Source organism: Gracilinanus agilis, chromosome 2 (assembly GCF_016433145.1).
Source record: "Gracilinanus agilis isolate LMUSP501 chromosome 2, AgileGrace, whole genome shotgun sequence".
Lineage (NCBI taxonomy): Eukaryota > Metazoa > Chordata > Mammalia > Didelphimorphia > Didelphidae > Gracilinanus > Gracilinanus agilis.
In genome coordinates, this window is record NC_058131.1 from 433,664,921 (window position 1) to 433,686,999 (window position 22,079).

Genomic DNA, 22,079 nt, shown 5'->3' on the forward strand with positions numbered 1-22,079 from the left:
TGTGAATGGAATAAACTCACCCCCATAACAATAGAGCAGAATGTATTAGAAATCAGAATCCAGCATTAAGAAACACACTTTAAACATAAAGATTCACAGAGGGTGTTATGCAAAAGATGCAAGAGAGGCTTTTGCTCTTGCAGGGGGTCAACTGTTATCTTTTAAAGTCATCATCCCCAAACATATCTCCATCGAACCATGTAATCAATCATGTTTTTCTTCTGTGTTTCTACTCCCACAGTTCTTTCTCTGGATGTGGATAGCATTCTTTCTCATAAGTCCCTCAGAATTTAAACTTCTGCTCTTAAAGAGACAGAGTAAGATTTACATAACTTACTCTAACCTAGAAATTTCTGCTCCTAAGGAGACAGAATAAAATGAAAATAAAATCCTTATAACACAGGTATACTATTCTATGTTTACCTAATTTACTTATATAGTTTCCTTCTCTATATTTAAATCATTTATACTGATTCCAAAGCCAGGTAGATCAAAAACAGAGAAAGAAAACTACAGACCAATTTCCTTAATGAACATAGATGCAAAAATCTTAAATAGAATATTAGCAAAGAGATTCCAGGAAGAAATCACGAGGGTTATTCATTATGATCAGTTGGGATTTGTACCAGGAATGCAAGGATGGTTCAACATCAGGAAAACAATTCACATAATTGACCATATCAACAAGCAAACCAACAAAAACCACATGATTATCTCAATAGATGCTGAAAAAGCCTTTGACAAAATACAGCATCCATTCCTATTGAAAAACTAGAAAGTATAGGAATAGGAGGACCTTTCCTAAAAATAATAAACAGTATATATCTAAAACCATCAGCAAGCATCATATGCAATGGGGATAAATTAGAAGCCTTCCCAATAAGATCAGGCGTGAAACAAGGATGCCCACTATCGCCTCTATTATTTAACATTGTACTAGAAACACTAGCAGTAGCACTTAGAGAAGACAAAGAAATCGAAGGTATTAAAATAGGCAATAAAGATACTAAGCTATCACTCTTTGAAGATGATATGATGGTCTACTTAAAAAATCCTAGAGAATCCACTAAAAAGCTAATAGAAATACTCAACAACTTTAGCAAAGTTGTAGGATACAAAATAAATGCACATAAATCATCAACATTTCTATATATCTCCAACACATCACAGCAGCAAGAGGTAGAAAGAGAAACACCATTTAAAATCACCCTAGACAATATAAAATACTTAGGAATCTATCTACCAAAACAAACACAGGAACTATACGAAAACAACTACAAAACACTTTCCAAACAATTAAAACTAGATCTAAACAATTGGAAAAACATTGATTACTCATGGGTAGGACGAGCTAACATAATAAAAATGACCATTCTACCCAAATTAATTTACCTATTTAGCACCATACCTATCAAACTACCAAAAAAAATTTTTTACCAAATTAGAAAAAACTATAACAAAGTTCATTTGGAAGAACAAAAGATCAAGAATATCAAGGGAAATAATGAAAAAAAAATGAAGGAAGGTAGCCTAGTGGTACCATATATTAAACTATACTATAAAGCTGCAGTCATCAAAACGATATGGTACTGGCTAAGAGACAGAAGGGAAGATCAGTGGAATAGACTTGGGGTAAGTGACATCAGCAAGACAGTGTATGATAAACCCAAAGAGGCCAAATTTTGGGACAAAAATCCACTATTTGACAAAAACTGTTGGGAAAATTGGAAAACAATATGAGAGAGATTAGGTTTAGATCAACATCTCACACCCTACACCAAGATAAATTCAGAATGGATGAACAACTTGAATGTAAAGAAGGAAACTATAAGAAAATTAGGTGAACATAGAATAGTATACCTGTCAGGTCTATGGGAAAGGGAAGATTTTAAAACCAAGCAAGAGTTAGAAAAAATTACAAAATGTAAAATAAATAACTTTGATTATATTGAATTAAAAAGGTTTTGCACAAACAAAAACAATGCAACAAAAATCAGAAGGGAAAACAACAAACTGGGAAAAAATCTATAACAAAAAAACTCTGACAGAGGTCTAATTACTCAAATATACAAGGAGCTAAATGAATTGTATAAAAAATCAAGCCATTCCCCAATTGATAAATAGGCAAGGGACATGAATAGGCAATTTTCAGATAAAGAAATCAAAACTGTCAATAAGCACATGAGAAAGTGTTCTAAATCTCTAATAATTAGAGAAATGCAAATCAAAACAACTCTTAGGTACCACCTCACACTTAGCAGATTGGCTAAAATGATAGCAGGGGAGAGTAATGAATGTTAGAGGGGATGTGGCAAAATTGGGACATTAATGCATTGCTGGTGGAGTTGTGAACTGATGCAACCATTCTGGATGGCAATTTTGAACTATGCCCAAAGAGTGATAAAAGATTGCCTGCCCTTTGATCCAGCCATAGCATTGCTGGGTTTGTACCCCAAAGAGATCAGAGATAAACAGACTTGTACAAAGATATTTATAGCCATGCTTTTTGTGGTGGCAAAAAACTGGAAAACAAGGGAATGCCCTTCAATTGGGGAATGGCTGAACAAATTGTGGTATATGCTGGTGATGGAATACTATTGTGCTCAAAGGAATAATAAACTAGAGGAATTCCATGTGAACTGGAAAGACCTCCAGGAATTGATGCAAAGTGAAAGGAGCAGAGCCAGAAGAACAATGACCCAGGACAATTCTGAGGGATTTATGGAAAGGAACGCTACCCACATTCAGAGGAAGAACTGCAGGAGTGGAAACACAGAAGTAAAACAACCACTTGAACACATGGGTTGATGCGGACATGGTTGGGGATGTAGACACTAAATGACCACACCAATGCAACTATCAATAATATGTAAATAAGTCTTGACTGATCACACGTGTTAAAACCAGTGGAAATGCATGTTGGATGGGGGGGGGGGGCATGAAGGGTGGGTGAAGGGGAAAGTAAAAACATGAATCATATAAAAAAATTTTAAAAAAATTAAGTCATTTACACATTCAGAATTTGTCTTGGTGTAGGGAGTGAAATGTTGATCTAAACCTAATCTCTCCCATACTGTTTCCCACTTTTCCCAGCAGTTTTCGTCAAATAGTGGGTTTTTTGTCACAAAAGCTGAGATCTTTGGGCTTATCATACACTATCTGCTGAGGATAGTGTCTGTCCCAAGTCTGTTCCACTGATCCTCCCTTCTGTCTCTTAACCAGTACCATATTGTTTTGATGACCACTGCTTTATAGTACAGTTTAAGATCTGGTACTGCTAGGTCCCCATCCTTCACATTTTTTTTTCCATTAGTTCCCTTGATATTCTTGATCTTTTGTTCTTCCAGATGAACTTTGTTATAATTTTTTCTAATTCAATGAAGAAGTTTCTTGGTAGTTTGATAGGTATGGTACTAAATAAGTAATAATTTGGGTAGGATTGTCATTTTTATTGTTAGCTTGACCTGCACATGAGCAATTAATGTTTTTCCAATTGTTTAGATCTAGTTTTAACTGTGTGGAAAGTGTTTTGTAGTTGTGTTCATATAAATCCTGTGTTTGTCTTGGCAAATGGATTTCCTAAATATTGTATGTTGTCTAGGGTGATTTTAAATGGAATTTCTCTTTCTAACTCTTGTTGCTGAATTGAGTTGAGAATATATAGAAATACTGATGATTTATGTGGGTTTATTCTGTATCCAGCAACTTTGCTAAAGTTGTTGATTATTTCCACTAACTTTTTAGTTGATTCTCTAGGATTCTTTAAGTTGATCATCAAATCATCTGCAAAGAGTGATAGTTCAGTCTCCTCATTGCCTACTTTAATACCTTCAATTTCTTCTTCTTTAATTACTACTGCTAGCATTTCTAGTACAATTAAATAATAGAGGTGGTAATGGGTATCCTTGCTTCACTTCTGATCTTATTGAGAAGACTTCTAACTTATCCCCATTGCAGATGATGCTTTCTGATGGTTTTAAGTATATACTGTTTATTATTTTTAGGAAAGGCCCATCTATTCCAATACTTTCTATTGTTTTCAATAGGAATGAGTGTTGTGTTTTATTAAAGGCTTTTTCTGCAACTATTGAGATAATCATGTGATTTCTGTTGGTTTGGTTGTTGATATGGTCAATTATGTGAATAGTTTTCCTAATATTCAACCATCCTTGCATACCTGGTATAAATCCCACCTGATCATAGTGAATAATTCTCATGATAACTTGCTGGAGTCTTTTTGCTAATTTCTATTTAAGATTTTTGCATCTATGTTCATTAAGGAGATTAGTCTGTAGTTTTCTTTCTCTGTTTTTAGTCTGCCTGGCTTTGGAATCAGTACCATATTTGTGTCATAAAAGGAATTTGGTAGAACTCCTTTTTTGCTTACTTTGTCAAATAGCTTGAATAGTATTGGGATTAGTTGTTCTTTAAATGTTTGATAGAATTCACTTGTGAATCCATCTGGGCTTGGGGATTTTTTCTTAGGGAGTTCCTTGATGGCTTGTTCAATTTCTTTTTCTGAGATTGGATTTTTAAAGTATTCTATTCTATATTCTAAAAGCAATTTATATTTTTGTAAATAATCACCCATATCATTTAGATTGCCATATCTATTGCCATATAATTGGGCAAAATAGTTCTTAATAATTACCTTAATTTCCTCTCCATTAGAGGTGAGGTCTCCCTTTTCATCTTTGATACTGTTAATTTTATTTTCTTCTTTCTTTTTTTTTAGATCATCCAGTACTTTATCTATTTTATTTGTTTTTTTTAAAGTACCAGCTCCTAGTCCTATTTGTTAGTTCAATAGTTCTTTTACTTTCAATTTTATTAATTTCTCCTTCAATTTTTAGAATTTCCAATTTAGTTTTTATCTGGGCTTTTAAAATTTGTTCTCTTTCTGGTTTTTTTATTTGCATGCCTAATTCATTGACCTCTTCCCTCTCTGATTTGTTGATATATGCATTCAAGGGATATAAATTTCCCCTTCAGTACTTCTTTGGCTGTATTCCATAGATTTTGATACATAGTTTCCTAATTGTCATTCTCTTCAATGAAATCATTGTTTCTATCTTTAACTAACCAATTTAGGGAAATCATATTATTTAATTTCCAAATAATTTTTATTTGCCTTTCCATGTACCCTTACAAATTATAATTTTTATTGCAATGTGACCCAAAAAAGTTGCATTTATTATTTCTGCTTTTTTGCATTTGTCATGTCTTTATGTCCTAGAACATAGTCAATCTTTGTGAATGTACCATGTGCTGCTGAAAAGAAGGTGAATTCCTTTTTATACCTATTTATTTTTCTCCATATATTTATTAACTCTAATTTTTCTAAGATTTCATTCATATCTCTTTTTATTTATTTTTGGTTTGACTTATGTAGATCTGATAGAAGCAGGTTCTGGCCTCCCACTAGTGTAGTTTTACTATCTATTTCCTCCTTAAGGTCCAATAGTTTCCCCTTTTAAAATCTGGATACTATACCCTTTGGTGCATACATGCTGAGTACTGATAATTCTTCATTATCTATGCTGCCTTTTATCAGGATGGAATTACTTTCCTTATCTCCTTTAATCAGATCTATTTTTACTTTGGCTTTGTCAGATATCACAATTGTGGCTCCTGCCTTCCTTTTCTCAGTTGATGTCCAATAAATTCTGCTCCACCCTCTTACCTTTACCCTGTGTGTGCCTACCTTCCTCACGTGTGTTTCTTGTAGACAACATATGGTAGGATTTTGGTTTCTAATCCACTCTGTTATCTGCTTCCATTTTAAGGGTGAGTTCGTAACATTCACATTCAATGTTACGATTACCACCTGTGTATCCCTCATCATTTTGATTTCCTCTTTTAATCCTGTCCTCTCTTCTTTCACTATTCCCTTCTAAACCAATGTTTTGCTTTTTAATCCATCCCCTTTCCCCTCCCCTTATTTTACTTTCCTTACTCCCCCTTCTCTTCTTATTCCTCTCTTATTTTTCTTTAAAGTCTATTCATTGCTCCCCACTACCTTCCCCTCCCTATTGATACTCCTTACCCTACTCCCCTCTTTGTTATTCCCTCTTCACTTCTCTGTAGGGTAAGATAGAATTCTATACCCCAATAGATCTGACTGCTCTTCCATCTCAGAACTGGTTCCACTGAGAGTAAGGTTTAAATATTACCTATTAACACTTTCTTCCTCCCTTCTTATAGTAGTATTCTTCCACATACACACACACCATGTGCCTCTTTATGTGGTATAATTTATGTGGGGGACCAAGGGGTTAAACCCCCCTATACTCTCCTCCTAAAAAGGTCATGAGAAGGGGCACAGCTGCAGAGAAAGAGCAACCTTGGGAGAAAGATATTGAGGCAGAGGATAATTCCCTCCCTGATTCCAGATGCCAAGCTCTAGTCAAAAGTATTTTTGTTGACCTTTTGATTCCCATCATGAGCTAGTTTGGTAGAGAAGATAAATATACACTTTGCTTCTGGTTCTGGGAGAAGCAGAAACCCAAGAGAGAAGCCTGAAGCCTGATGGAGGAGAAACATGATGGAATAAATCAAGATTGTTAGAAACCTGTTGGCAATAAGTGTTGCCCTTTTAACCCTTTATCTCCCACCCCTCGTCTCTGATTCAAGACTCTCATGGTGACACTCAGGCCCTCATAATAAATCAATAAATCACAATAATTTATCCTGTTTTTCTTCTTCCTTCAAGTTTCTCTTAGTACCATCCTCTATTCCCCCCCTTTTTATATCAGCTTAAAAACCTTATACCACAACCTTTGTCTATCAATAATTCTTTTATCTACCATGATAATGAAAACAGTTTTTAAAAGTTACAGACATCATTTTACCATATAAAAATATAAGCAATTTATCCTTACTAAAGCCCTTAAATTTTCCCCCCTCTATCTTTTCATGGATCTCTTGAATTTTACATTTGGACATCAGATTTTCCATTTAGTTCTGGTCTTTTCTTTAGAAATGCTTGGAAATCTTCTGTTTTGTTAAATGCCCATACTTTCCCCTGAAAGTATATAGTCAGTTTTGATAGGTAGGTGATTCTTGCTTGTAGACCCAATGTGTTGGCTTCCTGAATATCATATTCCAAGCCTTGCAGTCCTTTAGTGTAGAGGATGCCAGATCCTGTATAATCCTGACTGGGGCTCCTTGATATCTGAATTGTCTCTTTCTGGGTGCTTTTAATATTTTCTCCTTAGCCTGGAAGCTCTTGAATTTGACTATTACATTCCTGGGGAATGTCTTTTGAAGATTTTTTTTGAACCCTTACTTTCCATCTTGGAGTCAATACTGTGTATTGGCTCCAAGGCAGAAGAGTGGTAAGGGTGGGCAATGAGGGTCAAGTGACTTGCCCAGGGTCACATAGCTGGGAAGTGTCTGAGGCCAGATTTGAACCTAGGACCTCCCATCTCTAGGCCTGGCCAGATTTGAACCTAGGACCTCCCATCTCTAGGCCTGGCTCTCAATCCACTGAGCTACCCAGCTGCCCCCTGTCTTTTGAAGATTTAATGTAGAGGGTGATCTATGGGTTCTTTCAATTTCTATTTTGTCCTCTTATTCAAGAATATCAGGGCAGTTTTCTTGAATAATTTCTTATATTATGATGTCAAGGTTTCTGTTTATTTCCAGATTTTTGGGTAGGCCTATAATTCTCAAATTATCTCTCCTTAACCTGTTTTCCAAGTCTGTCATCTTCTCAAAGAGATATTTCACGTTTTCTTCTAATTTGTCATTCTTTTGACTTTGCTTTATTTGCTGTCTTGTGAGATCATTGGCTTCTATTTGCCCAATTCTAGTTTTTGAAAACTGTTTTTCAGCTATGATCTTTTGATTTTTCCTTTTTGTTTTGGTCTATCCTGCTTTTCATGGCTTCTAGCCAGGCATTTCTGGTCTTCAATTTGCTTATCATTTCATTTGATTTCTAGGCTTTTTCCAAGTGGGAGATTCTGCCTTTTAAACTGTTTTCTTTTTGAACTATTTCCCACTTTTCTTGCTAAGTTTCTTCTATCTTTCTTACTTGGTCCCTAATCTCAAATCTGAGCTCCTTAAGAGCTTATGACCAATTTCCATTTTTTTTGGAAGGTTTGGATGTGTTTGCTTGTTTGTCACTCTCTGCTGTTACTTCTGTATTTTTCTCTTTTTCTCCATAGAAATTATCCCGAGTCAAAAGCTTTCTCTGTTGCTGCTTATTTCTTTTGCTACTTGTGGATTGCTTTTCCTGTGTGTTGGTGGACATTGCTTTCTTAGATTCTGTCTTGCAGGGCTTTGTGTTGTTAGTATCTACCAAGCAGTTCTTGTATTTTAAAGCGGTTTGCTCTGAGGCTATTTTTCCAGTCCCAGCTGCCCAAGCTCCACACTCTACTGCCCAGGCTCTGTGCTCTTCAACTTTGGGTCCCAGGTCTTGCATTGCCCTCAGGGGTAAGTCTGTGGTGCCCTTAGCCAGCCCCTGAGAATTTGGGGATTGCCTGGCCCTTGCTCTGACTCTGGCCCGGTAGGTGGTATGGGACAGGGAGTGATCTGCTCATGCTTTGTTAAGTGTAGTTTTGGCCCCTTATAGCATGGAAACCCCCAAACACAATCTACCTTTAAGCCTGTACCCCATAGGAGAGCCCCTTTACTCATATGATTTTTATTTTTGTCCTTTTGAGATATTTTGTAGTGATTGATTAGGAGGAAGTTCCTAAGGTTCCTGCTATTCCACTGCCATCTTAGCTCCACCCCTCCAAAGTAATTCTTAAGAGAAAATGTGTGTCTCTAAATACTTTAAGTAGCAAAATAAAAAAAAAAAAAAGAACAAATTAGCAAACTGGTCATAAAACTGGAGACTACTAAAAAACCTAATTAAACCTCAAAAAGAGAAGATAACAACAAATTTGAAAGTAAAAAAAAAATCAATTAATAAATAAAACTAGAAGCTGGTTGGAAAAACCACAACAGAATAGATTAATCAATGGTTAATTTAATATGAGAAAAGAAAGTTAAACATACTATGTCAAATCCCAAAGAGGGGGTAAAACCCAGCACCAGAAGGATTTGTGAATGAATTCTATCAAAATTTTAAAAAATAATTAATATATTATGTAAATTTTTAAAAATATACATAGGAAAATAAATTTCTTCTATGATACAAATATAGTCTTGATATCTAAACCCAGGAAGTAAAACAGAAATAAAACTATAGATCAGTGATGGCGAACCTTTCAGAGATGGCATACTGGGCCCCACCCCCACCCCAAACTGAGTGCCATGCCCCACCCCCCACCTTGTTCCCCTGCCCCCACCCCATTACCCCAGAGAGGGGAAGGAGGAAGCACTCCCATTGAGCTACTGGGAAGAGGGGCAGGTGATGACAGGGGAATGTGGAGAGGGGGAGGAGAGTGGCCAGAGCTCTCTGCTCCCCTCCAGCTCTGTTCCCCTCAAACCCCACCATGGGAATCATCTTCACCACAGACTCAACAGACTGCTATCTGTGCTACATCCTCACACAGCATGTAAGTCCCAACCCCCAGCACCTTACCCCAGATAGAGGATGGAGGAAGCACTTCCATTGGGCAGAGGGGCGGGTGAAATGAGGAATGTCCTCAGGTGAATGGAGAAGGGAAAAGGAACATCTCTTCCCTGAGTCTCTCTGGCTTTCTAGTATTGTACTCTGGCCAGCAACTACAGGCATTCCCACAGAGGGCTCTGCATGCCCTTTTTGGCATGTGTGCTATAGGTTTGCCATTACTGCTATAGAGCAACACTAAAAGAATATTTTTGCAAAGATTTTAAATGATCAAAATATTACAAAGCAATCATTCTGAAAAAAAATCAAAGAAATTCACATCTAATCATTCTGTGTCATAGCCACCAGATTGGAGGAGTTGATAAAAACAAATTCTAGAGAGGCTATAGGAAGGGAATACATTTATGCATTCACAAAGTAATGAAATGATCCAGCCATTCTGGAAAGCAATTTGGAACTATTCCCCAAAAGTATTAAACTCTTTATACCATAACTCCTACTACTAGTTCTATAACCCAAAAAAGGTTAAAGAAAGAGGAAAAGATCTATATTTACAAAAATATTTTAGCAGCATTCTTTGTGGTGGCAAAAACCTTGGAAATTGAAAGGTTGCCCATTAATTGAGGAATGACAGAACAAATTATGGAATGTGAATGTGATGGAATGCTATTATGCTATATGATAGGATACAGGGGACAGCTTCAAAGAAACTTGGGAAAACTTGTACAGAGTGGAATGAACTGAATCAGGAGAACAGTTTACATAAGATAATAACAACAATATTGTAAAGATGAGTAGCTTTGAAAAACTTAACTCTGATCAACTCAATTATCAACCATAATTCTAAATGACTTAAGATGAAGTATGTTACCTTCCGAAAGAGAAGTTAGGAACTCAGGAGGCAAATTGAGATATTTTGGGATGTATTCATGCAGAAATTTGTTTTGATCGGCTATGCATAATTATTACAAGGGTTTTGTTTTTCTTACTTTTTTGGTAAAGGGGGAGGTTGAAGAAGATGAATTTTTTATGTGAAAATTTTTGTAATTTATATTTTTTCTCAATTATATATAAAAATCAATCTTAATATTTAAAAAAATTCCAAATTCTCTTCCTCCCTCCCTACCCTTTCCTATTCTTAAGAGAGGCAAGCAATTTTATATAAATTATGCATATGCAATCATGGAAATATATTTCTATATTAGGCTGCAAAAGAAAACACAAACTAAACATAAAAACTAAATAAAGTTTAAAAAACATTTTAATCTACATTCAGACAGTTCTTTCTCTGGAAGCATTTTTCATCAGAAATCCTTTGGAATTGTCTTGGATCCTAAAATTGCTGAGAATAGATAAATCATTCACAGATTGTATATTACTGTTCTTATGTATGTTTTCCTAACTCTGCTCACTTCACTTTGAATCAGTTCGTGTAAGTCCCTCCAGATTTGAGAATGTATATTTTTTTGTGAATTTATTTTTTAAAAGAGAAAAATGTGAATATAAAAGAATTAAACAGTACAAGGAAAAATTAACAAGTAATTTTGAAAAAAGATTTAAAAGTCAATCTGGTCGGGGCAGCTGGGTAGCTCAGTGGAGTGAGAGTCAGGCCTAGAGACAGGAGGTCCTAGGTTCAAACCCGGCCTCAGCCACTTCCCAGCTGTGTGACCCTGGGCAAGGCACTTGACCCCCATTTGCCCACCCTTACCAATCTTCCACCTATGAGACAATACACTGAAGTACAAGGGTTTAAAAAAAAATTAAAAAAAAAAAAGTCAATCTGGTCATGTCTTTGTTACACATAACAAAGCACTTCATTCAATGACAAAGTTAACAAATTTAAGCTTTAGTCATTCACTAGCTAAACTATTTCTCTAAAAAATACATTTTATGAAATTGTTTGTAGTATTGAGACAGTAGGTGGCACAGTGAACAGAATGCTGGGCCTGGAGTCAAGAAGAGCAGTGTTCAAAACCAGTCATTTCCTGGCTGTATAACCCTGAAAAAATTAACTTAATCTCTAGGCTCCTCAGTTACCTCAATTTAAAAATGGTATAATAATACCATCAATCTTATAGTGTTGTGGTGAGAACAAAATAAGATATTTGAAAAAACTGTTTCATACAGTACTTAGTAGATGCTTAATAAATGGTTATTCTCTTCCCCTCCCCCCTATGAATTCCCATCTTTATTCACTGACTACAAAGAAAGCCTCTTAAAGACTGAGATTCTTCAAGTTGTATACAACTTTTCCCATTTTTCTTTAAAAAATGAAATGGTCAATTTTTTTACCTGAAGAAAAGCTTATTTTAATTTTATTTTAAAATACACTTTTGTTGATACCATATCCCCATCTTGGAAATAGATTTAAAAATGGCCAGATAGTTCAGCAAAACTAACCAAGATACTAAAAATATCCAACTATTCCAGTGTTCCATACTTGTACCTCCCCACCTCTTTAAAACATCAAGAATGAGATGTCTTCTCATATATTTTCTTTGGGACATGCCAAATTATTGGAATTTTGCAACATTCAGTTTCAATTATTTAATTTTTGATGTTCCTTCCATTGTTGTAATCTTCACTGACTTCCCTGGAAAGCACATTTTACTGCATTGTCCACAGCTGTTCACCTTTATTCCCTGAATACAAAAAAGACATCTCCTTCAGGTTGCAACTTCACTAATGAAATTTTGCAGATTTTTCTTTTAAAAATGTAATACTTGGGGGCAGTAGCTCAGTGGAGTGAGAGTCAGGCCTAGAGACAGGAGGTCCTGGGTTCAAACCCGGCCTCAGCCACTTCCCAGCTGTGTGACCCTGGGCAGGTCACTTGACCCCCATTGCCCACCCTTACCAATCTTCCACCTATGAGACAATACACCGAAGTACAAGGGTTAAAAAAAAAATTTAATACTTGTTTATCTAGGAAAAGTTTCTATCTTAATGTTATAAGAAATTTTTAGAAGTTTTTTTTTCCTCTAGTGAAGACAGTTTGTACTAATATAACCAATATGAATGTTAGTAAAATGATGTCAGTTAAAAGATCAAATAAAGAGAAAAAGAAGAAATAGAATAGCTTGGTCATAAAAATGTTCATTTTGAAACATAAGACCAGAAATCTAGAGTTGGAAGTGATCTCAGAGGCCATCTATTCCAAAGTCCTCATCATATAGTCTAGGAAACAAAGTTTCATGTATGGTAAGTGACTTGCTAAGGGCCTTCAGTGTCAGAAGCAGGAAAAATTAAGGTCCTGAACCCCTACTCTTTCCACCATACCACATTTCTTTTTGAAAGAGAAAAATTCAAAAGATTCCTGAACTGAATTGTTGTTTTTGCACTACCCACTTTTTTTCAGGAGCAATGTCATCTGAGCAAGATTTCTTACTCTCATGTCAAATCACAGAATATTCTCTGAAACTAGAGACTGGAGAACTCTTTCATGGAAAAGACACTTCCTCAGCTGGCTCCCTTCTGATTTGCATCTTTGCACCATTTATGCCTTCAGAGTAATGCTCAGTTAACCAGCTATTTAATGATCCTTCACTCACAGATTTTAAGCACCTCAATCATTATTCCTTTGACTGGAGTCAAGGGAGTATACCACATAGTCAATGGAACATTTCTCCATCCCTCTCAAAGGAAGTGTTATTGACATTCATCTACTCTAGATTCAATGATGCCCCTGGGTTAAATATAGGGTCATTTTTTACAAGAAATGAGAGACCCAGGTTATTATAACTTTCTTAAATTCTTATGTCTCTTTGTCTATGTGTCTTTTTGTGGAGTTTGAACTTGTCAATAAGATTTGAAATAAAACATTTAAAATTCTACACAGATTATTTCTTTGTAATGCATATAGTTATGTTTGTTTCTGGAATCTAAGAATCCCCAGAGCAATAATTGCTTACCTTAGAGCCTGGATCATAGGATCATATCGAGAGGGCCATAGAGAATCATGGTATCATAGGATCCTAGACCTAGGCTGAAAAGGACCTTCAAGGTCATCAAACCCAACTCCTTCATTTTACCCATGAAGAAACTGAGGTGCAGCAAAGTTAAATGACTTGCCCAGGATCTCACAGTATCTGCCATAAGTTTAAAATTTTGGTCTTTTTTACTCCAGAACCAGGGTTCTTCTTACTATACTAATATAACTTGGAAAGATAGCTATAAATCCAAAAAAGAACCATTTTAAGGCAAGCAATAATAAAGAATACTAATAACTAATTTATTTTACTTCCTAGATGCCTTTGGTTGGTTTGGTTGGGCAAATGGATTTATACATTTTTCTCATGAAGTTTTGTATATGATATTCAATGTCAATGATCACTACCTGACCTAACCAGACTTTTATTATAAAAATTATAACTGTTGAGAATATTACAGAAAATCTCTCCTCTCCCTCTTCCATTAAAATTTGTGTTGAAAGGAAAACTTTTCCTCAACTTAAAAGGATTTCCAGGAAGAGACTGAGGTTTGATAAACTCGAATATAATGGGCCTTCTGTTTATATTGTTAAAGAAAAAAAGTTTTGCTATATCCTTGGTTCATTACCTCAAATTCAGTTTCTTTCTTGAAATGGATGTGAAATTCATTGGTAATTTACAGACATGCTTTGTTCTTAGGGAACTTTTCAAAGGTTTGTGCTCTTGATTTTTGGGATGCTTATACATTTAGGAGCCTACATCACTCTCTTTTGGATTTACTTGAATAATTCCAAATAACTGTTCAAGTAAATATACAAATCTTTTGGTTCTGGGTTCCAAGGCAAAGCTCTTTGCTTCTCTTTTTAAAAAAGCTTCTAGCAAGAAGAGGACCAGACCAGATTTCTCCACTATATTCCTAATCCAGGGTCTTCTTTACTTGTTTTTGTTTATTTGTTTGTTTTTTGCATATGTATTATCAGAGGTTCTATATTACCAATCATTATCAATCAACTAGTATTTATTAAATGCCTACTAAGGGATGGGGATACAAAAAAAAAGGTAAAAACTTGTCTCTGCTCTTGGAGAATTCACAGACTAATAGGGGAGAAAACATACAAACAACAAATGTGATAAATATGATATATGTGGATAAATTGGGAGTAGTCCCATAAGGGACTCCTGGGCCAAGGACGGTCCCTAGCCCGGATGAAAAAGGAGGAGGGTTGGGCGTGGGGCTAGCAACCCCACCCTGTAAAAAACTACATCTGCTAAAGAAATTGCAACCTAAAGTAGGGGCAGCTGGGCTAGCTCAGTGGATTGAGAGCCAGGCCTAGAAACGAAAGGTCCTAGGTTCAAACCCGGGCTCAGACACTTCCCAGCTGGGTGACCCTGAGCAACTGTGTGACCCATTGCCTACTAGTTGTGGCCCTATGCTCCTAGAATGGAGTCCCAGGATTAAAAAAAAAAAAAAAAGAAAAGTCCCATAAGGAAGACACTAAAATTAAAGAAAGTAAAAGTCTTGTGGAAGGTAGGGCTTTAACTGAGACTTAAAGGAAGCCAAGGAAAACTAGGAGACTGAGGTGAGGAAGGAAAACATTTGAGACATGGTGGACAGCATGTGAAAACATGTGAAATTATGAGATGGAAAGTCATGTTTGAGGAAAAGCAAGGAGACCAATGTCACTGGATCACAGAATATTTGGAAAGAAGTCAAGTGCAAGAATACCAGAAGAATAAAGAGAGATCAGTTATCAAAGACTTTAAAGCCAAATGGAAGATTTTATATTTGATCCTCAACTTGACAGGGAGCTACTGGAGTTTATTGAATAGTGGAATGTTATGGTCAGACCTGCACTTTAGGAAGGTCAATTTGATAGCTGAGTGGAAGATGGTTTGGAGCAGGGAGAGACTCAAGGTAGAGAGACCAACCAGCAAGCTATATAGTCCAAGCATGAGATGACGGGGTCATGGTGGTGGTGGCCGTGTCAAAGAAGAAAAGTAGTTATTATGAGAGATGTTTTGAAGATAGAAATGACAGGCATTTATCTCAGAGTATAAAGTAAAGTGGCTAGATTTCATTAGAAGAGATAGTTTGAATTTTGGGAGTTCCCTACACCAATCAAATCCCAAAATCTGATCAAAACAACAACAAGAAAGCATCTTTTCAGTATTCTTGCCTGATGTTTCTTATTCATTATACATACTAGCCCACTTACTTTTCTAGTCATAACATATATTCAGGGAGCTTTCATACCAATTGTCACAAATATGCAATTATTGGTACTATGCTATATCCTGCATATACCTATAATTTTCCTTTTTTTATTGATCAGCTGTCACTTTTACTCTTTAAAATTATAGTATTCAGAGGATAATTGATGCAGATCAGGAAACACTTTTAGAAGCCATCTAGAAAAAAACCCTTATTTTTCAAATGGAGAAACTGAGGCCCTAAGAGTTTAAGTGCTGAATGTATGATCCCACAGAGGTGAGTTTTGAACCCAGTTCATCTGACTCTAAAGTCAATATTCTTTCCATCATACCATCCTATGATTTACAACTATGGAACATCAGTAGGAGAATATAGGTGTTAAAGTGATGGATTGCTTCATGTGCTACATAACTTTCCAAATACAATCTAGTCTAGTGCCCTTTTTGTACTCAATTCTGAGCCTACTGAATGAATGCCAAGATACACACGCTACAAGAAAATTACAGTTTGATGAAAGGAATCACAGACAATGAATTAATACCAATATTTAACATATATACATCAGATGGTATGGCATGTTAGTACTTAAAGGTTAAGTAAATTAAAAAGAGAAATAGATAATACAAATATAATAGTGAGATCAATATACCTCTTTAAAATATTGATAAATTAAGCAAAAGAATAAACAATAAAGAAGTTATGGACATGAACAGAATTTTAGAAAAGTTAGATATGACAGACCTCTGGTAACTATTGAATGTGAATTGGGAGGAGTATGCAAATATATGCATACATATAGACACATATATATGTACATACACACAGTACTTTTTCCAAAGGTACCATGTACAATGAGAAATATATATTATATATTTATTATAATATATTCTTATAAATAGCATATTCCTTACTGTGCCTTTTCAAAAATTGATTATATATTTTGGCATTAAATTCTCAATAAAATGCAGAAAATGAGTAAATATATTTTATGTAAGACTTCTAAAAAAAGCATCACTTGGAGACTAACTTAATCCTAAAGGAGTGGTAAGTCAAAGAAATCATAAAATCAATAGATAATTTCATTAAAGATAATAACAATAATGTCACAACATGTGACTATTTGGGGAATATAGTCATGGTGGTCCTTAGGGGAAATTTATACTCTAAATATTATCATCAACAAAATAAGGCATGCAACAGCAAAACAATGACAAAAACAAAAACTAGAAAATCAAATGTTAAAAAAAAAAAAATCAAAACCCTGAAAATAAAAGAACACATTAATAAATTTGAAAGCACCACAAACTATTGAATTAATAAATAAAATTAAGAGCATTTTGCAATAAATAAATAAATAAATAAAGAGATGAGCCATAGTTACTTTTATTTTAAAAAGAAAATCCAGTGGGGACAGAGCCAAGATGATGGAGAAGATACAAAAACCCACCTGATTTCTACCAAATTATCCTCCAAAAAACTATGATAAAATAGTTCAGAAGGAGGTTACAGGGGTTCCTTTGCTGACCGTAGGTACAAGACTCTTGTTACATTACTAATCTGCAGATCCAGAGAATAGTCCTCTGTCACAGTCTTAGGAGGAAAAGAAGCACTACCACACACCAGTGCTTACAGCCACAGGGGATCAGGGAACCCTGTTGAGATGTCTAAAGTGGAGAAAAAGTGTGCTTCTAGTTACTCACAAACCAGAGTATAGGTCAGGACAGTATTAAACACACCTCTCCTTACCACCTTGGAAGAATTGAAAGGAGATAGATCCCCAGAGCTATCTCTGAAGGCAGCTTCATAAAGAATATGAAGATAGGAATAGTGCTCCCTTCATCACAGGTAGATTCCAATTTTAATATTTTTTAATTGAAAAGGAAAAAAAGGCTGGAAAATGAGGAAACAACAAAAAAAGAAACTAAACATAGAAAATTGTTTTGTTGACAAGGAAGCTTAAAATACAAACTCAGAAGACAACAAACTCTTGTTGCATCCAAAGCCTCCAAGAAAAAATATTAATTGTTCTCAAGACCAAAAAGAATTTTTAAAATCATATAAGAGGGATAGAAGAAAAATTGGGAAAAGATATGAGAGTTATGTAAGAAAATCATGGAAAAAAGAGTAAACACCTTGGCAAAGGAGACACAAAAAATACTGAAAAAATTAATTCTTTTAGAAACAGAAAAGACCAATTGGCAAAAGAAGATAAAATTCACTGAAGAAAAGAACTTCTTAAAAAGCAAAATTGGACAAATGGAAAAAAATATAATGGTGCAAAAAAAATTTATAATAAGTCTCTGATAAAGGCCTCATTACTTAAACATGTAGAGAAATGAGTCAAATGTATGAGAAATTCCCCAATTAATAAATATTTAAGGGATATGAATGGGCAATTCTCAAAATAATTAAAGCTCTATATAGACAACCATACTTATACTTTAGATAACTATTAATTAGAGAAATTAAAGTTAAAACAACTCTGAGGTACCATCCCACACTGTGAATGTGAAATCCCATACCCCTTACGATTCTAATATTATATTTTATATATTCTATAATTCTGTAACTCTCTATAGCTACTTTGTACTGATATTGCCCCCTCCCCCGCATCCTACCTGGCTAAGCTGTACATCTTTCTCATCTACTCTGGTGTGACAGTGGGCCAAAGACTTCAGTTTAATCCATAGGATTCTGCCTCAGAACTGTTCAGAACAGCCTATCTTTGTGCTGACTTCTCCTGAATCATCATGGCATGTAATATATTCATGCTAAAGGTGGAGGTTACATCAGTGGCATGACTGGCCATTGTAGGGACCAAGATACAGGATCCAGACACACTGGAGAATTTACTTGAGTTGGATACCCACTATGCTAGACATCACCTCTGTATAATAGTGCTATATGAGGAGGCCACTCACAACCGGAGTCCGGCTTTATTGTGAGACTGGCCCTCTCTCAATAAACCTATTTCTTTTTTGGCTTGGAGGCTTTGTTTTACTTTTTGGCATCTCTGCTAATAAATTTTCATCACAATACCTGTCACATTGGCTATTATGACAGAAAGAGAAAATGAGAGAACTTTAAGGTAATATAGGGAAATGGATACACTAATGCACTGTGGCAGGAGTTGGGAACTGATTCGGCCATTCTGGAGAGCAATATAGATCTATGCCCAAAGGGCTATAAACCAGTACATACACTTTGACATGCCAATACCACTCTTAGGTATGTATCCCAAAAGGATAAAAAACAAAAATATTTGAAGATCTTTTTGTGGGAGTAAGGAATTGGAAAGTGAAGGGATTCCCATCAGTTGGTGAATAGCTGAGTAAGTAAATAATTGTAATGAGATATTATTGAATTATAAGAGCACAATATATTGAGCTGGAGGAGCTCAGTAAAACCTGGAAAGACATATAAACTGAAGCAGAGTGAAATAAGCAGAACCAAGAGAAAACTGTAACAGTGTACAATGAACAACTGTGAATAATTTAGGAATACAATGATCCAAAACAATCCCAGAGGGCTTGTGATTAAAAAAAAAAAAATGCCATCTTCTTCCAAAGAAAGAATTGATGGAGTCTGAATTCAGACCAAAGGAAACTTTTTTCATGTTCTTAATTTGCTTTGTTTGAGTTTCCTTCCACAAAAGGATTAATATGGAAAGATATTTTACATGATTGCATATGTAAAATTTATGTGAGATTGCTTGCCATCTCATAAAGGGTGGAGAGAGAAGGAGAGAGAGAGAAATCAGGACTCAAAATTATTTTTTAAATGTTGGAAACTTTTTACATGTAATTGTGGATCGATAAAAGAAAAAAAATTTCAAGCAAAACCAGCTTACTAGTATCAAAAACAAAAATGTAAATTGCTGATAAATGAATAAGAAATACTACTATTAGATTTATTTCCTGAGTGAACAAGGAAAAGGAGAAAGAATCTATGCATTCTAAAATATTTATAGCAGTTCTCTTTTTGGTAGCAAAGTCCTGAAAATCAAAGGAATATCCTTCAGTTGGGGAATGACTAAACAAGTTATGCATATAATTGTGATGGAATACAACAGCACTATAAGAAATGACTAGTAGGTCTATTTCAGAAAAACATGAAAACACCATCATGAATTATGAAGAGTAAAATGATTATAACCAAGAGGACATTATGTATAGCAACAGAAATATTATTTGAATAATAACTTGTGCATATCCACCTTCAGAGAAAGAAATAATAAATAGAAATTAGTTTTATATATACATATATTTTTGTCAAAAAAGAGGGAATTAACTGGGTATTTTAATGTAACAAACAATTTTTTTTAAATTAATTAGAAATAAAGGAAATTACTAGAAAATACTTTGCCCAATTATAGTCTAATAAAATGGGCCCACTAATTGAAATTACATTAAATTGACTATTTAAATTCTATAAAACAGCCACATGAGGGCACCAGAAACTAAAGAAAGTACCTGCTCACACCACCTGGCTTTTTCATTCACTGCAAGCATGGGAGTGGAGATTAGATCTCATTGCTGATTGGTATATTTGATATACATGCCAGCATTTCTCTTTCAGTTTCCTTTTTTTTTTCTGAATCATCTTCTCTGTGGCTTAATATCAGTCTAATTCTTTTTTTTCCTCAGTCTCTGTCACTGTCTACTTTCTTCATATTTTTATTTGTTTGTCCCTTTGCTTTTCTCAGTTTGCCTATTCAGTCTAGAATGAATTTTTCAGTTTTTGCCTATGTAAAGTCAGAGATACTCTGTATCATAGAATCACAGAACTGCCCCTAATAACTATCATGGCACTTTGCTCATAATAGCCCACTATAAGTGTTGGAAGGGACCTCAGAGTTCACCCAGTCCAACCCAATTTTGTAGAAAAATCACCTCTGTTGCAAACTCAACAAGTGTTCACTCAAGACTTCTTTTGAAGACTTCAAAATTCTCAACCTCCAAAAGCAGCCTATTCCACACTATGGACATTTGAATTGTTAGGAAGTTATTGTTGTTTTCTCCTTTCCATTCTAAATCTTCCTTTCTGAAGCTTCCATCCATTATTGTCAGCTCTACTCTCCAAAAGGGCAAGAAGAAAAAAAAGAGTAATCCCTCTTTCTCATGATAGCCCTTCAATATTTAAAGAGTTATGTCCTCCCTAAATTTCTTGTTCTCCAGATGGAACGTCTTAAGTTCATTTAATTAATTCTCATATGGCATGGTCTCCAGGACCCATAATATCTGTTTATTGAAGTCCTTCACAAAATGTGGCAATCAGAATTGAGCAAAATGCCTAAAATTCAGCCTGATTTGGACAGAGTATAGTGGACCTATAAATTCCTTTGTTTATGACGCTATTCTTCTCTTAGCAAAGTCTAGATTTCCTTTCCTTTCTTTCTTTTTTCCCTTCTTTCCTTCCTTCCTTCCTTCTTCCCTCCCTTTCTTCCTTCTTTCCTTCCTTCCTGTTTTTATTGCTTTTAATTCATATTGAGTTTGCAGTCCACTAAGCATACTCCTAAATGTCTATTTATCTAAATTATCTGTTGCCTACTGTTTAAATATTCTACTTGCTCCCATCTTGTATTTGTGGAGATTTTTTAAAAGTATCTGACTTCTTTTTTGTCCCTATTAAATGTCATATTATTTGATATGGGCATTTAGAGAGATTTTTTTAGATATTGATTCTGTTATTGCACATGTTAGTTATTCACCTAAAATATTAACATGTTAAAACAGTTGCATTTAATTTGTAAATGGAATAAATATGTGTAAGGGTGGGCCAATTAATGTAATTACAAAATGCCTCAACTTTATTTTGAATAAATTAACCAATCAAAAGTATAAACTAGGTGCACACAAGTCCTTAATAATTTTGAGAGGTATAAAGTGTTTTTTTGTCATTGCTTAAAAAAAAAGTAGGATATATATTGTGTTGCTGAAAGAAGCAAATGTACCTTTGAGCTATGTATGAAAACAACAACTTCGTTCAGAATCAGTCAAAAAATGGTCAAATCCAGCAGTGAAGATCTCCTAAGAGGAAACTACTCTTGGAGAGGAAGAACAAGTTTTTTAAGTTGACAACCTCATGAATTTTGAAAGGTTAGAAGAAGAAGAATTTCTATCATTAATAGTAGAAGTATCCCAGGAGCAAAAGTGACTGGTGACATCCAGAATTTGGAGCTGAGAAACTGACTGAAGACAAATAGACATACTGAAGAAAGCCATCTTCAGGATTCTAAAAAAGTGCAGTTAATCTTTAGATCCCAGCAGAGGCACAAATAAAGGAAAGAGAAATTCTTTAGGGCTACAGGAAGAAAAAAAAAACACTTTCAGCAATCTAGAACTCAAATTTGCCTTTTGGTCATTTGTACTCTAAATTTAAGCTCACTCTTTCCAAGGATTTGGGGTGTGTGAGGGGA

At 35.0% G+C, this 22,079-nt stretch overlaps 1 protein-coding gene across 1 annotated transcript in view; it reads left to right on the top strand.

The window, feature by feature from the left end:
• SLC25A48 (solute carrier family 25 member 48) overlaps positions 1-13,353 on the top strand; it is a 78,608-nt gene extending 65,255 nt beyond the window's left edge. Inside the window, exon 8 of the mRNA XM_044664701.1 lies at positions 12,879-13,353. The gene's annotated coding sequence lies outside the window, so the exon portion shown is untranslated. The remainder of the gene's footprint in view (positions 1-12,878) is intronic.
• The last annotated feature ends 8,726 nt before the right edge of the window (positions 13,354-22,079 follow it).